The sequence below is a fragment of the Acartia tonsa genome, chromosome 3 (assembly GCF_053477335.1).
Source record: "Acartia tonsa isolate MP-2025a chromosome 3, ASM5347733v1, whole genome shotgun sequence".
In the NCBI taxonomy this organism is placed as follows: domain Eukaryota; kingdom Metazoa; phylum Arthropoda; class Copepoda; order Calanoida; family Acartiidae; genus Acartia; species Acartia tonsa.
This window is the reverse complement of record NC_137262.1, coordinates 26,088,105-26,106,433: the sequence shown is the minus strand read 5'-3', so window position 1 is coordinate 26,106,433 and position 18,329 is coordinate 26,088,105. Positions and strand designations below refer to the sequence as shown.

The 18,329-nt window shown below is 31.0% G+C and overlaps 1 protein-coding gene across 1 annotated transcript in view; it reads right to left on the bottom strand.

The window, feature by feature from the left end:
- Positions 1-18,329, bottom strand: part of LOC145313749 (uncharacterized) — a 341,643-nt gene that overhangs the window by 109,508 nt on the left and 213,806 nt on the right. The gene's annotated exons all lie outside the window — the stretch shown is intronic.

Sequence of the window (18,329 nt, the reverse complement as noted above, 5' to 3'; positions counted from 1 at the left end):
TTTTTGTATAAAATGTTTAGGAAAGTTTGAGATTAAAAATACAATTAAAAACAACAACTCTTAGTTTTATATTAGTTAAGGTTAAGTTTACAAATTTGAATTACGTTTATCCAAATTACATATACATATACATCAGGGCCAATAGATGCCTCTTAGGGCACTTGAGTGAGATAGGCAGAGGTAGGGGGCCGGGGGGGGGGGGGGTGTTATTGGTTTATTCACATTAAATCTTATATATATTTCTTAAGAGGGTGGAGTTGCCCTCCCAAACATTTTAAAAAACGGGATCTATAAGAAGCTTTACTGTAAAGGAGAACTATAGCAATCCAGTGGTCAGCGAGATCCTAAGCTACACACAGGCAGTTACAAAACATAAACATCCTGTTACCTAAAAATATGGAATTAGTTTTCGAGTAAGACAACATAACCTTTTATTACACAATCTTTATCTAAAAGACTTAACCATGCTGCTAAGAATGCACTGTACCTGTCAAGACATTTCTCCTATAGTTATGGATAAAGGTTACGTAGATGTATTGACAGGGGAATATTTGTCGTCAATTTAGGTTACTAATATTAGGTTACTCATTTATTGGTCATCCAGTAGGAGGAGAGGGGATGGGGTAAAGGAAGTGGATTGACGGTATCGACATATAAGCCAGCTGCGAGTATCATTTTATAAAAGTACATGAAAATCTGGTGCAACATCCAAGTAATTATATATCGATTCCTTTATTTCTAATTTGATTTTCTCTATCTTTGGTGTCTCATATTCTTGTTGTATTTTGGTAAACACAAACTTTGACACAAGCTTTGAAGTTTTATAAATGCAACTATTTTTTCTTTTATAAAATCTGCAAGTTTCTAAATTAATTATGATGAAAGACATTTCTTTATAATAAAAAATGAAATTAGATTTAAGTTGTTATAAACTGCAAACAATACCCATGAATCGTCTAGATACCTAATTTTAGGGCCAGTAGGAAAACATATATTGGTACGAAGGGGCAATTATTTTTTCATTTCATACTAATACTTAGTCAGCCACAGATAATTTCATGAATTTCATAAGATAAAGGGAAATCATATCGTCCAAAAATTTCGTTTATTATTGGATTATATTGTGTGTGACTAAATTTAGATAAAATCCTAAGATATTCCCATTTTGAGTAAGGCGAATTATTATATCTGACTGACCATCTAGTGCAATAGATCTGTTTTGCTTACCATTCATTCATAGTTTTTGACAGAGTTCTTCAATATAGGTTTCGTGATTTATGTTAAATATTTTTGAAAAATATATTATGAAAAATATAAAGGTCCGTCTGTACTGATGGATCTCGCTAACCGCCGGTTCGATGTGGCTCTCCATTACAATGTAGCATCTTAAAGGCCCAGGGAATGTTTATAACTATTTAGGAGAGGATACCACAACCTCCCAAAGAGAAATCGTCACTAAAAAAAATGTCCTGCCCCTCAAAATTAATTTATATTTTTTATGTATTTACAAAATTTGAAATTGTGATTATATGACTTTTCGCAAACCCAACTCAAATGCCCCTAGATGCTTTTAGGGGCATTGCCGCTAATTATAATTGTGAATACATGTATATACATTTATTGTTGCTTGTCCTTTATTAAAATAGATATATTTGAAGAAGAAAGTTAGTTAATGAAAAGTAGTTGATAACAAAAACAAACATTTTATTTTTCATGTTTTCAAGTTTCTAAAAACAAGGAATATAGATAGACATTTAAAAGAAAACATAAAAAAGTTATATTTAATCATTTAGAATATAGTAAGAGAAGAAGTGGACAAATGTAAGTTTACAACTAATTTGATTTTAAATAAACAAGTACCTTTTCATTTTCAATTTTTTGTGTCTTAACCTCTTTATAACTAAGCAAGTTGGTAAATATAATACAAGAATGAGAATCTCCATTGCACAATAGGACTAAGACGGGATTCAAGTATAGTATTGTTTGCCACCGTGAGCTAGGAACTGTTTTTTTGTACCCTATATAATAGGTTCATAATGGTATACCACAGATAAAATAAACTCACAAATTCTGGTTTTGTTAGCTTACCCTAAACTAGGTCTTTCAACGATTCAATCCTTTTTTTTTCTTTGCCTCAAGTACATTGTTAAAAATGCATAACCCTTTTCCGGGAGCTCCTATCTCTTCAGAGCTATCCAATACCCATTTTACCTAACCTTAACTGTCCTAAAGTAATAAAAGACTATATCCTAAACCCATTTCATGAAATTTACAAAAAAAGGAAGAAGACAGACAATGGGAAAAAGAAAGAAGTGTATAGCATCTACGCACCCAAAAAACTTAACCAAATTTGGTTGAAGTTTTGCAATATATCAGGTCTACACAGGGATCTAAAGGGATAGGACATGGTAGATAAATTCATAAACAATAAGCATATCCATTGATGATAAAACAAAATAAATCTTCAGTAGATTATAATAAATACAATAAATGTATTATATAGATATATAACACAATAACTACATACCCAAAGAAGTAGACCCTTTTCGTCTGCTAGTAAATTGTTTTCTTTTCTTTTGTAGGGAAACGTTTTTTTTTAAATTTGCTGATCAAAATCGGGAGAGGTTCCCTACCATGAGGGCAGAGTTTCAAAATACTTCATGCCCCCAATGATGTTAACAAATTTTCCTTCTGTAGATGAATTGATAAATGGAAAATGGATTGTTTGTACAACCCGACCAAGATTTAGTAGAATCCCCGAAAGTTTAAAGCTAATAAATAAAAAAGAGTTTGGGAACCAGTATAATTTACACTCCAATGTTCCCTCTCTTCCTGGGTTTACATGAAAGTTTTACATACAGGTTGGAACATAAGTTGAGTTTAAAGGTCCATCTATCCTTACAGTGTCACAGCTAATTATGAGGTCAGCATAGACAGAAATACTATTGCAATACCATTGTTGTAAATACTCTTATAACTCAAACAAAATGTGTTGCAGAAAAAAAGATTTATATGAGTTAGAATAAGCAGAAAACTTTTGTGTTAGTCTTTAAAATTCTGTTTAAAGTAAAACAAAAGTGGAAAAGTCAATAGATATTTTTAATTCGTATTTTTTTTTCTATTACCAAATAGTCAATATACCTAATACATCTATATCAAAATGTTTAATTTTATAAAGACCTCATGAATTTCTTTTTTCAAAAATGAATAAATAGAGTAAGGTGTAGAGTATCTGCGCTAAAAAATACAAAAAATAACTCTAATATGCTCTACTAAAGAAAATGTATGTATTTTTCATAATTTAGAATTTATATTAACTTACTTTATTATGAACAACAAAATTTAAATAAATATTTTATCTTCCTTTAAAGAGTATTCTTTGTAGGCCAAATTAAAAGGGATCTTAATGGATAAGACAATTAATTGACATACATCTTCAGTAATAATAAACAAAAATAGAAAAAAATTATCAGTAGAAAAGTTTGGAAATAACATATTTCGAACCAACCTATAAAAATTCTTTTAAAGTACCCAAAAATAACGAAAGATGTTGAACGTATTCATAAAACTTTGGGTACCTGTTTAATTTCTCATCCCTATTTAAAGAGCTACGTTTGTTCGCCACTATTTGTTAGCCAGTCTTATTTGTTAAGGTTCCCATTTATGGATGTTGTCATCCTTGTAAATACTTAAAAGAACTGTGATGAAAAAAACCATAAGTAGCGAAGCACAAAGAAATCATATGATGGACAAATAGACAAGGTGAATTATAGAGTCGGTGTTCAGTTCTCATTGAAAAAAAAAGAAAATATGTAAAACTTCATGAAAATCACGAAACCTTAAACAATATCGTTTACATCTTTTAAAGCAAGAACGACAGACAGACATAGATGTGCATATGTCACTAAAACTTTCAGTGTTTATATTTCATAGCAGCCCAAAGAATCATTTTTCTCCTAAAGCGTTTTTGACTGACTGACGGAGGGTCAGACAGAATGAATTATAGAGTAGCTTTGCTACTAACAACTAAGATGACAAAATCACGGTAAATGTTTTCGCTTCAGTTGTGTGTAGAATTAAAATATCATGCTTTCTTTGTACACCAATTTTAAAATCTGAAAATTAACAAGGATGCATACTATACTTTTACCAAGGAGGGAGGGGACATTGGATGTAAAATATTGTATTCGATTAATCAAAAACTTTAGATATGTTGCTTTTACAAATAAATAAAGTACAAATTATATCAAAGTTTAGTAAAAATGCCCAGGAATATTAGTGGTAAGACAGGGGCCGATAAATTGATGTACATCCCCAATGATGATTTACTAAATTACCCCTTATGTATATTGCAATATGTGGTTGACACTCAACTTAATGAACCAAAGTTGTTAATCCAACAAATAAGAAAACGTTATTATAAACCATTGGGGACTAGTGTAATACACAGTCCATGGCCCCCTCCTCCCTGGTAAATGCCAGGTAATGACCACAAGATATCAAAGAGTAGCTTTGCTCCCAACAATTAAAAAGACATTCAATGTTTAGACAAAGGTGATGCAAAACTCTTTGTAATTGCAGCATCAATGATTTTTAAAAGCGAAGCTTTTCTATAATTAGGGTCTGTACATCCGTCCCTTTGTCTGTCCGTACAAATTAGAAAGCGTAGCAACTGAAATACTGGAATTAAGATATACCTCAACAAAGTACAATGTTAAAAGCAAAGCACCTCTATTATCAAATCTTAAAAATGTAAGCATGTCCTTATTTAGTTCTGACACTCGACAAGGGTTAATGTTCGTTTGTCAAACAGATTCAGAGCAGATGGATGTTGTCATACTTGTTTTCTTCCAAATTTACACTTTGAAGCCAAGACTATGAACTTAGTAATGGAAAACCAATTACTTTTAAATTTCCATTGGTATATCCATGTCTCAACTTCTTTTCTAAAACTCAGGGATGTTAATGAATATGACAATAACCGGTAAATTGATGTGCGACTCCAATGCAATGGTGATAGATAAAATTAATACTTTGTTGAAACGTTAGGCTAATCAAATAAATGAACTAACTAATCAAAATTAAATAAAAGTACCTAAAGTTTTAAGCCAATGAATTAGAAAAAGGGAAAATATAAAACTTTGGTAACTTGTGTACAATGTAGTCAAATGTCCCATCCCTATTTTCTTCTAAAAATTACATCTCCATGATAAGTGATGCAAACGAAACATCAAACAACGACATGTAGCAGAGAGATCAAGGCAGGGTTCAAGATACTTATAAACCTTTAAAATCACAACCTTCGACCGTGGCTCAATAAGTAGCGCATCTCCTCGTCGTTGGGAAGGTGATAGGTTCTAATCTCGGCTTGACCACATCATAACTAAAGACATGAAATGGTTCCTGTTGTTACTATGACAGGTGAGCAACATTAATAGTCAGATTAGGGGGAATACCTTGGCACAAAACAGGCGCAACTCCTTAACATGCATAGTTCTTCTCAGACAAAGGTCGTTCAATCAAAGAGTTGGTTGTTTGATAGGTGTAACTTAACCTTTTACCTCGGGTGTTTTGACAGAAAATGAGATAATTGGCTCTCCTTAGTTATGGACCTTGCATTTGAGTGTCATGGTCAGCATCACCGCCCGTTTGAGGTATCTTATCACAACAAGGAATATTGTTTTCAGAAGTAGCGCAGCATCAATCAATGAGCTTTCAACATTTTGAAGAAAACGGGTTAATTTGATAGATTGCATGAAGAAAAAACGAGCTATAATTAAATGGTATGTTTATTAAATAAACAAATCATTATGGAGTTAGGGAACATTGAACTTTAACAGTTAAACTGGTACCCTAGGTTTATTTTACATAATCTTAATGGGGTGTATAAACTGGCAGTGTCCAAACTTTTCCACCAAAAATTTGTTACTACATAAGGGGTGTTTTGTTTATCATATTTTAAAGTGTACAACAATTTATTTCCAGATGTCTAATACCTACTACTAATAAAATATGAACTGTCATTCTATATAAAACAACATAACTGTGATATTAATGTTTAAACAGTCGTTAGAATCCACTCTCTCAAGATGGCTTTATCATCTGTGTACTAAGGACTAACCAATATTTCTTGATAGTGTTCACACAAAATCTAGTAATATCAAAATAGCAAGCTTTAAATTATTTTAGTTAGGATATGGGGACAATTCTGTGTAATAATGAGTTGAAGAATTAAATATAGATTGTTTAAATAAGGGATCTATAAAACAGTATTAGTAATTTATTAATAGACTAACCTCATCTACCATCTATGTGTATGCAGAAAAAGTCTAACAAAATGAGTTTATAGATGATACAGCCTAAACCCATCCCAGGACTTACATACAGCTTCCATAAAATGCACACCTCAAATCAGTTCAGGTGTTGGCGCGATCTTAACTGATAAAAAACTTAATACTTTTTATAATAAGATTTTTAAACATATTGCAATGCAATACTAAAACCAATAAAATTGTGGATTTGTGCGTGCGTCAAATACTAGATTACGCCGCTCCTCCTCTGTAATGATTACGTGCTGCGCTTCTGTGACGCAAGCGGTGAGAAATTACGGTGCAGGGGCATGAGGAGGGGGGGGGGGGAGGGCGGGCAGGTAGTATTTATCTATCAATCTATCTACCTTTATTCCAAGAATGTATGAGTTATATTAATAATAATTATTAAACCAACTCTAAATGAAAACTGAAAAAAAATTCAATTCAAAAGAACGTGTCCTAACTTTTGTGATTTTGTTTAACACATTCGTGACGAGCTCCCAAAGTTCAAAGTTTTGCTTCACCGGGCTTCAACAAAATAGATTTTTTCAACAATTACTCAACAGAATTCAAAAAGTAAGGTGTCAAATTAAAAATCTTACTATTTGTGTGAAGTCAAAAATAATAATAATAAAAAATATTTGTTTGTATTATAATTTTTGAATTGTTTGAAAAAAGAGTCTATTACTCTACTTACAATTTATAAATATTTTGAATACATGCATATTCTCTTTTAAAAAGGCTAAAACCAATAACCTAACTATACAAAGTTTGCTATTTGGTATTTCTTATTTAAGAAAAAATTAAACTAAAAAATTCAATAAATTAGACAATAAATATTAAACCATGCCTCAAAAGTCTATGTTTGAAATCTTACTTCTGATAGCTAATAAACTTAATGTGAAAAGAAAGGTTGCAAATTAATCAAACTAATATTACAAACCACACATACTTGTATCATTCTTGGTCTACTGTATGTATGGTTGGCAACTGTATCTACAACTACAACAACACAACAGTAGAACAACAGCCACCACAGCCAACAACAGCATATGTTGGTAGGTAGTGTGCGTGTGTATGAGAGTGTGTGTATGGGCTACATAGAAAACAGCATATTTGTAAATTATAGCAAGAATGTGAATTATTAAAGTGGTTTAATAGTTATGTACAAAAATAGTATTGACTTTTTTAGTTAACTTTAATGAAGTAGTAGAGTATTGTATAATACAGTCAGTATAAGAAACTTATAACTGATTATAAATGAGCAAAAAACTTTCACTGAATTATACTTAAAGTATTTAAATCTGCATCTGAATATTATTAAAATGAAGCAATTCAAAAGAAGATTTCTTTCTTTAACTGGCTTTTATGCAATTATGGAATGACAAAAGGACTAATAAAATTAATAATGATATAAATTTCGCAATTACTTTTAATTTTCTGTATTAGATGAACATACTTTTTTGTGTAATGATTTCAGTGTATCAGTTTGGCTGGTACTATTCTGATGTTTTTATAGCACATGAAATGTCATCAGTGAAACTTATATATTGTTCTGTTAGTAGTAAAGCAGAGTACATATTTTAGTTATTCATAAGGTTAAAAAATTAAAGTGATATCAGCTATTGATGTTTAAAATGGAAATAACCAAATAAGTTAAATATTTTTATAGTGGCTTTTAAATGTTTTAAAATAATATTGTATTTTATATATTAGGACGTTGTTTCTTTATTTTTTGATATTTAAAGTATTAATTTTGAGATAACATGCTTATGACTAATAGCCCTAGGAATAATCATTCAAAACCATGTTTAAGTGTAAAATTAGCTCATGAAGAATGATACATATAAAAATGATTTTAAAGTTTTAAATTAGTGGGAAAATTAATTACTCATTGATTAACTATCAACAAAAGAAAGCACTAGCTTAAACTTTAAATAATGGGAATTACGTTTCAATTAATAATGAATAATAATTTATTTGTGATTAATTGAATAACCTAGTATTTTTCTTGTTTGGGAATCCACACCTTTATAACAATGATTAATGAAACAAGTGTAGCAATTTTTGTAAAGTATTTGATAATTTTTATGTGATATGATTATCTTATTCATATGATTTCAAAATTCAATCTTGTAATCAAGTCATAAAAAAGTAAGTATGTCTTTAAATAGTATCCTGTATTTAAGCAGTTTTGATACATATTGTCTTACAATTTTGCTTATTCTTTTCTGATAATATATGTACAAGTGTACATATTCGTTTGTCCTAAAGTTTTGGAGCTTTGCTTTCATGGATGTTTTTAAATTTGTTATCCACAAAGTATTACTGTAGATTGACTTTCTCAAATTACATCTTCTCTTTTAATTATTAAACATATAAACACAGGAACTAAAGTATATGTGGATTTTGGTAGAATTTAATTATCTAACTAGGTTACTAGATTCATTTGAATTTTTAGTAGCGGGCTCATCTTTGTTTGTCCGTCAGTCATTCCGTAATGCCATGGAGGAAATGTGATTTTCTCGGCTGCCATTGAAGATAGACAACTGAAGATTAAGAAGATTTCTATGACACATGAAATATATTGTTTTGTCCGTCTGTCTGTCGTTCATTTCTTACTATACATAAACCCTTTTAAGCTAGTGATATTCTAAGAATTTTTGCATATTCTTTCTCATTCTTTTATATGTTATGACAATTGAATATCTGCTATATAACACATCACTTGAACCAATCATTAAGCAAGCAGAAATAAAAGATTAGTATATGGTATACTAAAAATTAAATCACATAAAAAGAAGATGGCTTACTTTTTACCATTTTCTCTTTAGAGATTCTCTAGTTTTCTTTTTATTCCAGAATATAAATGTTAAATATAATTACAGAGATTATTAGTTAAATTAAAGTCATTTATATACAATCAAGGTTTATCCATAGATAACAAGTTTATAAACATTAGTTCATTTAGAGGAATAAAAGGTTATAAATCTGGGAGGGAAGGGACATGGGTCTGTTTATTGCACTTGTCTCTAAAGTTTTTAGATAACGTTTTCTAATCCGTTGGCTTATCAACTTTGGGACTTTTTTTAAATTTTAATTTGTTGGTTCATTAAGTTTGGTTCATTAGCTACAAATTGTAATCTACAAAATGGGTAATTTTGTGCATTGTCATTGGGGATTGGAATCAATTTATCATCGTCTTATCTCTTAAGATCCCTGGTTATACACAAGCATTATTCTATAAGCAGTAAAATATTAGAAAATTTTCAAACAATGACCACTGGACATTTTATGTTTTCATAGATCAAGTGCTAAGCAACAATCGATATATAATTACTTTCTTGGATGTTGCACCAGATTTACATCTATAATACAAAGTAGAACGATGTCTGTCTGTCTGTCTGTCTGTTTGTTTGTCTGTGTGTCTGTTTGTCTGTTTGTTTGAAGCGAAGGATCTCGCTAACCGCTGAACCGATCGGGTTCTCCTTTACAGGGTAGCTTCTCATAGTTCCCGGGAAGGTTTATAACTATTTTCTTGGGGGGTGGGACATCCCAAACACCCCCAAAAATGAAAATACCCCCCCCCCAAAAAAAAAAAAATCTAAAATAAGAAAAATTGGTTTAATTAAACCTCTTAGGGGCACAGCCCCTAGAGGCTAGGGGCGAAGCCGCTAGTTTACTATATAGTGTTATATTTTGAGCTGGCTAAAATAACGATAATCTCATCCACCACCTTTACTCAATTTACTCCCCTTTTACTGAATGAACGAACTAACCAAAAAATAAGGTACATAGAAGTAACCTAAATTAACTACAGTTTTTGTCGTCAATATATCCACGTATTCTATATCCATTTAAGTAACTTATTCTTAAAAGAAACAAGGATGACAACATCCATAGAAACAAAGCTCATTATATTAAATGGCCACACAAACCATTAATAATATGTACTTTCTAGTAAAATTAGAGTTGCTATGCATTATGAATTGTACCTAAAAGTTACACAGTAATCAAGTTTGAAACCGATAAAACAATTCATGCATAAATTATGGTTTTGAGCTTTTCGTTACAGACGGCCGAACGGACGTGCCGATCCTAATTGTAGAAATATAATATGATGCTCTGCTTCTATTGAAATGAACCCAGATTTCTACAGAATAAATTCCTATAATTCCTTTTATGTTAACTAGATTTAAGAATAAATATTAAATAATTGAGTCTCAATACATGTACTAATTAAATGGATTTAGATTATATATGTGGATATTATAATAGGGGAAAAATTGTCGTCAATTTAGTTTGCTAACATGGTCAGTTCACTCATCCAGTAGGAAGGGAGGGGATGTGTTAAAGGGTGTGTGTTTCATGTTAATGTATCTTAATATTAGTATGGAGAAGCTTTACACAAGTTTACAATACAGGTGTTTTTCATTTCATTTCTTTTACAATACAAAAATAATTTACTTCTCTTCATTCAAATGTTTAAAATACAATTTGAATTTTTATTATATTATACGTATCTTATAAGTAGCGAAGCTACTCTTTCATTCAAACTTTCCGTCTGTCCGTCAGTTGTTTTAGTACTTAAAATCTTAGAAGATAATGAACAATGCTCGATTGATTAATGTACTTGTCTAAAGGTGAAAAATTTCTCCTTCTGTAGTTTAAAATTGTTGTTAAAAGTCTGCTAGATATAAAAATCAACCAAGATTTAAATTAAAAGTACCTAAATTTTGTGCCAACGAATGAGAGACCTTTTTTATAGATATATCTATCTATCAGGGAGTAAGGGAGGGGACAATGGATCGAATATTCAATTTTTAAGTAGTCTCAGACTTTGGGGACTGGCTTAAAGGGAATGAGCACGAATACAGCAGATTCTTACTGATTTTGGTGACTTGCGCATCAATGCCCCGCTAACTAGCTGAGCTAGTTTTGAATATGCATACAGAAAAGTTTGTTTTTTATCGCTGGTTTTAACAAATATTTTTTCCCAAGAAAATGTCTTTTCATGTATAGAAACTCTACTGTGATATTTATGTATTAAATAATCTAAGAACCGCTTGAATTTTGGGGATAGTTATAAATATATTAGAAGGGTTGAGGGTGGTTTAAACAAGATTTTTCTAGTGATTAATTACAGAATGTTTACTACATTGTGATGTGTTGATAATTTAATTTTCAAGTAAATGATTTTTTTCTTAGAACTAATTTTGTTCTAAATTAGGTTACCATGATCCCCTTACAATTTTGGTAAAATTTTCTTGAAAAATCTGGTTTTCGTTGCTTTTCAGCGAACCCTCTTAAATTGAATTAATTGCCCATTGTCCCCTCCCTTACTCCCTGTCTATCTATACTGTCATAAAGAATTTATAATATTTTAATGAAAATAAATCTCTAAATAATCCTTAGATAAAACAGAAGAACAAAGTAAAATTATCCATCATATTTTACGCATTATAAATTTTTTATGCTTTCCCTTAAAGTGCCTATCGAGCACTGCCCCCCCTCTCCATTTTTTAAAATTATTTGGAGGGGCGAGGTGGTAGTTTATTTCTAATGCGACTTATCTTTGCGGGGCCTATACCAGCGATGCCCTAACCATGCAGGGCTAGCTAGTACCTAATGTAACCTTACCTAATCTAAAGTAATATACAAATAAACAAAAACTCCAATTCATTTTCTGGAGGTGGGGTCGACTAGGCACTAGGGATATTGCAAAATTTTTGTTGCAGAACAAAGGTTTCTTTTTTGCATGGTCCGACTGTCAATAAGAATAGTTAATCATAAATAGATTGATATAAATTATATTCCACCCCTTTGAATAGTAGTTTCAATGGTAGCATGTTTCGACAGCGAACTTAAGGGATAAGATAATTGATGGTAATTTGATCTACACCCCAAGTATGATAAAAATAAAATCAACCCTTCCTTATATCAAAGGCATTTTAAAACTTTTGGACCAGTATAATTTACATTCCATGAAGTAATAATTGAAAAACGCAAGTTATTAAAATATAACACTTAAATTTTATTAATACATTATTTATACATTTAACAAAAAAATTCAATTAAGTATAAAGTAAAAAGCTGATTTAATTTAGTATTTTGTGACTTTTTTATTGTACCCATAATAACAATTATATTTAGGAAATGTTTTCAAATATGTTTTTGAAACGTCATCTTGACCAAAACTCAAGGTTACTTGTCTTTAAAGGAGATTTTCTTAGAGTGCTCTAAACTATTAGTATTATTCAATTTAATGTATTAAATGTATCTTCTCATAAGAAGAGGGAAGTTTATAGAAGTTTGAGATTTTAAAGCCTTTTTTAATGTCTATATGATTTCAATTCTACTACGTTTGTGTTTATGTTAAAATAAAAAAAACTCCATATACTATATTTCGTTGGTTTTAGTTTTAATCTGCAATGTAATACAGACACCCTGACCACCTATAAAATCATTTATTTATCGCATCGTATTAAAGACAGTTCTATATGGATAGTAAACTGGAAACTTATATGATAAATCTAAGTTTTGTATTATTTACCCTTGTGCAAAATTTGCTTACTTTATTAAATTAATAATTGATTGATTTATGAAAAGCAACGCTTTCCTATGTAATTGGTAGTCCAGTCCTCCGTAAAAGAAAGTTCTGTTTGCTAACTAAGATATGTTAGAAGTGTCCTATCGACTTTAAACCATCCATAAGGGTTTTTGTATAATTTAGAAAGCACGAATTGTCTTATTTGAAATGGTGAATCATAGACCGATTAGTAATAATGTTATGAAATAATTTTGCTAATTCATCTTGTTAACTTGAGTACGTACAGTTTGAACCTAAAATACTCAGTTACCAATTGTGCTTTTTTCCCTAGGTTATAAAAACTAGAATGACAACATCATCCATAAGTAGCGAAGCACAAAAAAATATGGAATGAGTTATAGAGAAGATGTCCAGTTGTCATAACAAAGAAACAAAAAAGAGAGAAACCTTTAAAAAATAAGATTTCTGTCTTCGGGCGCAAGATCGACATACAGACGGACAAAATAATGTTGGGACTAGATGCGCATATGTCATAGAGTAAGCTTTAATGAAGCTCAGATGTATATCAATAGCAGCCAAAAAAATCACATTTTCCCCATATCATTACCGACTGACTGACAGATAAAACAAATTATTGAGTAGCTTTACTAAAAAATATTACGTAGTACGTGAGTGAATGACTTTTTGGGTATAGTCCTTTCCACGACATCCCTCTGGTAGGAAAACAAAAATAGAGTTAAATTAGATTGCACTATATCAACTTTTTATTAGTTAATTTTCCCTTTGACATTTGACTTTTCATGCACAATAAAATACGTTGATTTTACACAAAGCACCTTTTTAAGCACTTATATAGCCCACCTACCCTTATTTAAAAAAATGGAAAGTGGAGGAGTTGTAGTTTTTGTTTTTTTTCTGTATTACTATTGGTGAGATTAGGTTAGGTTAAAATAAGTACTGTGTAGCCAAGTAGGGTTAGGGCACCAACTGTAGAAGCCCCACAGAGTGGGAGCCCCCTGTAGAGGTAGGATATAGGAAAATTGTTACCCCCCACATTTTCATTTATTTGATATGACACAAAGGTTTAATGGTGATCTTTAAAATAAATATAAAACTTATTGACAGTCAAAAGTACATCATATTAATTTAATGGTAATGTTAAAGTGAAGTCTAGTTCTCATAGCCAGCTGTGACCATCAAATGTTTTCTCTTTACTTTCTGGATCATACTAGATTCAAATTTAAAAAAAAAAATCCTCCTATCAAGGATAGTATTATTCATATGTAACGCAGCAGGCAACAAAACAGGATATATGACCAAGTGCACAAGGGGGGTGGAGTGATTATTCCCTCAATTTGGAAGTATATTACGTTTCACTATACATGAAAATGAAAAAGTTGGGGATAATATAGGTACCATCAAAAAGCTTTTTTTTCTTCAAATAATGACACATCTATTCAAATGTTATAGCAGTAAAATTGAAATAATATCAGGAATAGAATAATAAACAATCTTTTTTTCTTTTTTGTATTTTACTTATTTTAAAGAATGAAACCATATCTCGTTTAAGAACGGTAATTGGAATTTTAGTTTACCCATGGACATTTTCTAACTATAGAATTGCTGTGCTAATATAAAAATTGTAAAATAATTTTGTTTCCTAAAAAGTTATTTTAGTTGATGACGAAAAGAGCACGTCATCGTTGACTTATAGTTGCCCAGTTTTAGCCAAACTTCTTCTTATTTTAAGTGATACATGTTCAATATTTAATATTTACGTGAATGTAGGCATCTTAAGAGATAAGACAATGGACAAATAATTTATTTACATCTCCAATGATTACACCTTCAGTATATTAAACTATTGGTCAAAAAGTTTGGACACTGCTAGTTTTTAACCAACAAAGCAACGTTTTTAAGACACCGTATAACAAAACTTTGGATATCAGTGCAATTTAAAGTTCAATGCCCCTCCTTTACTGTGACTTATAGTGCTTTTTTTTTTTGGGGGGGGGGGTAAAATTTTTGGGAATAATCCCTTTAGTAAAATCGCCCCATAAGGGGCGATTCGTCGTATTTTTAAAATGGCTTTTTATAGGTTATTTTAGGTTAGGTTAGGTTATATTGGGTTAGGTGATTGCCCCACAGGGTTAGGTAATTGGCCCCGCAGGGTTAGAGCAATATTTTTTTCGATAGGAATTTTTAATTTTTTTTTTTTTTTGGGGGGGGGTAATTACTCCCTCCTAAATGATCGTTTTGGGGGGGGGGGGGTCATTTATATTAATTATTCTATTATATAAAGTAGTCATTTTTTTGTCTGAAGATTCAGATTTCAATAACTACTGAGCGTATTAATTTCTTCATTTTAAGGGAACTTCACATAGGTTGCAGGCTGGTCTGAAGCTACTTTTTTTTATATTTAAGCCCTGATTTTACGCTATTTTTCTCGCGAGGTTTTTTTAATTAAGATAATATAAATGATACGGGTGCAGCTGCTAAGGATTTTTAAAAATTTATCATTGTGTACAAAATCATAAGCGAAAATATTTTTTGCTAAATTGAGAAATTAAAAAATATATCATTAGACATAATTAATTATCTATTGTTACTTTTTTGTAAAAGTGCAAAACCATTAAATCATTAAGAATTTCTTAAAATAACATTGTGTATACATTCTCTATTTTATATTTCCTAGTATATCGATTGCAAGATAGGTGTTTTCCCTCAAAGGGCCTATTGAGCACCTTACATAACCCCTTATCTTTTAAATATTTTTTTTTTAAACAAGGATGACAACATCCATAACAGCGAAGCTCTGAAACGGTAGGAAAAACGGACATTAACACTTGTATAATGTCAGAACTGAATAATCAGGATATATGTAAATGAATAAGAGTCAAAGCAAAAATGTGAGTAAATTTGTTGACAAAATTCTTGTTATAGAATAATGTTTACGGACAAACTTACATTTTTAGGACTTGATTATAGAGTTGCTTTGCTTATAATATTGTACTTTGCTATCCCAGGAGTCCATATACAGAACAATACCAGAACAATCGGATAATTAGATCACTTAAAAAGTTGTTAAAAAAGTAAAAAATCAACATGTTTGAAAAAAAACGTACGGACATTCTGGTAATGATTACAGAGTTGCTACGCTTTCTAAAGCGTACCTTTCTACCACAGGAATCACCATGCAAAGTTTGAAATCTCTAGGACATTTCTAACATGTCTAAATTAACGAAAAAAGATATCCGTATCGGAGGGACGTACGGACCGACCCTAATTATAGAAAAGCTTTGCTTTTAAAAAGGTATGGGAGAGATATTAAGTCAAAATCTTATTTGCAATATGTTTCGATTTACAGATGAACCAGGGGTCTGAGCTCGACTGGCCTTTTTAGTAGTAACGCAACAAATCTATAACCAAGGTATTCTAATTCTTTCGTACAACTGTCCGGTCCGATTGACCTCTTTCCAATTTTTTTTCTCCCTGAAGAAGGGGGGAAAGTCACTCAAAATCATCCACTTGACGTCATAAAAATGAGGTAGATGTTAGGAGAAGTGGGAGAGAAAATCCCTAAAAAAGAGATAGATGATCCCTCATTTTTATGACTTCACGTGGATGATTTTTGAATGACTTTCTCCCCCTACTCCATGAAGAATACCTTGAACCCTATGAAATAACAAAAATGTTGTTTGTTTAATTATTGCTGCGCTTTTTACTGAAAAAAATTATAATGTTTATTTTCATTTTTAGAATTACGTAATAGTTAATTATAATTAAAAAAGGAAAATAGCTATTTATTATTTATTTTGCAATTTATATTGTTCTTTTTTTCTATTTAGGTTTCTCAAATTCTCTCTTTCTCCCTCTCCCTCTTTTCTCTCTCTCTCTCTCTCTCTCTCTCTCTCTCTCTCTCTCTCTCTCTCTCTCTCTCTCTCTCTCTCTCTCTCTCTCTCTCTCTCTCTCTTTCACTCTCTCTCTCTCTCTCTCTCTCTTCCTCTCTCCTTCTCATTCTCGCTCTTGCCCGCTGTCTCGGTTGCTTTCCTTTTCATTAATTGGCATTATTATTTATGTAGAAGTAGGACAATTTTTCACTTATATTGACTTACTGCACCCATGTAGGTATTAGACAAATTAAATAAAGACTTTTTGTTCATGTTATCCTTTGGGGGAGGGGCGTTTGTTATATTGGTTTCCAAAGTTGTATTGACACAATATCTCATTCATTTTATCTAAATTAACATTGGGGACCCTTATTAAATAGTGATTAGTTTGTACAAACTATTATTGGTTTTAATCTACAACAGAGTAACATTATCATAATTTGGGTTGCATAATTGCATATATGTACATGTTATCATCCGTTGTCTTATCCTGTAACCCTAACACTTAATATTACAGAGGGGTGGGGGAGGGGGGATAAAATGCATGAAATTCTGTTAAATTCATGTAAGGAATGTACTCTGAATTTTGTGCTCTGAATAACCGTTTGCTGATCTGTTTCATGCCAAATACAATTTTTTTCATACTTGCTTAAAGTTTACTTTAATGAGTTGCATCTAAATTACCTCTAATGCCCACACCCCAAGGACTTTTGAAATTCCAACAAATTTTTGGTCACACAATACTTATGATGATGATATGGTTTAGTTGGTAGTTAGTACCGCTTTCCTTTACATTATGTTAAGTTGTCAACTTTTCATATTAAATACATAGTACGTTATGTTTTAGTACATTAAATATGCCTGTCTAATCCTATTATATAAAGTAGTAAGTGTTTTTTGTCTGTCCCGAAGGATCTCACTAATTGCTGAACCGATATAGTTCTCCTTTCCAGTGAAGCTTCTTATGGGTCATGGGACGGTTATAAACTATTTTTGGAGAGTGTGTCTTCACCCCCCTCCACTTAAAAAATATTTTTTTAAAATTCAAACATTTCCCTCTCCTACCAATGCCCCTAGAGGCTTCTAGGGGCGTAGCCACTAGTCCTTTGTCTGTCATGTGTAATTAGCTTTATACCCTAATAACATGATGTTTTAGGTAGTAATAAGTACGCTTTCCTTTCTTGTATGTAAGGTTAAGTTGTCAACTTTTTTTTTATTATAGCATATTTTTTTTTAAATATTCCGGTTTAATACTACTTTATGTAGTAGAAGGTTTTTGTCTATTATTGTTTTTAAATTTAAATCTTGTTAAAATAAAGGTCTATTTTGATGCCCCTCCATGCCATGTAAGTGATAAGTCAAAGCCGTTAAAATAAATATGAAAATTTTGACTAAATAATGTTTTGACCTACGGATCTTAGAACATAATATCAATAATTTTTTAAAAATTATCTTTTTATAACTGAAATTTGCATGAGGAAAGTATTTATAAAGTTTTGGGTTTGTGATACTTTTAACAAATTCCTTTTCTAATAAATCACTTATTTTTTCAAACGTTTTTCCTTCAAAGTGAAATTT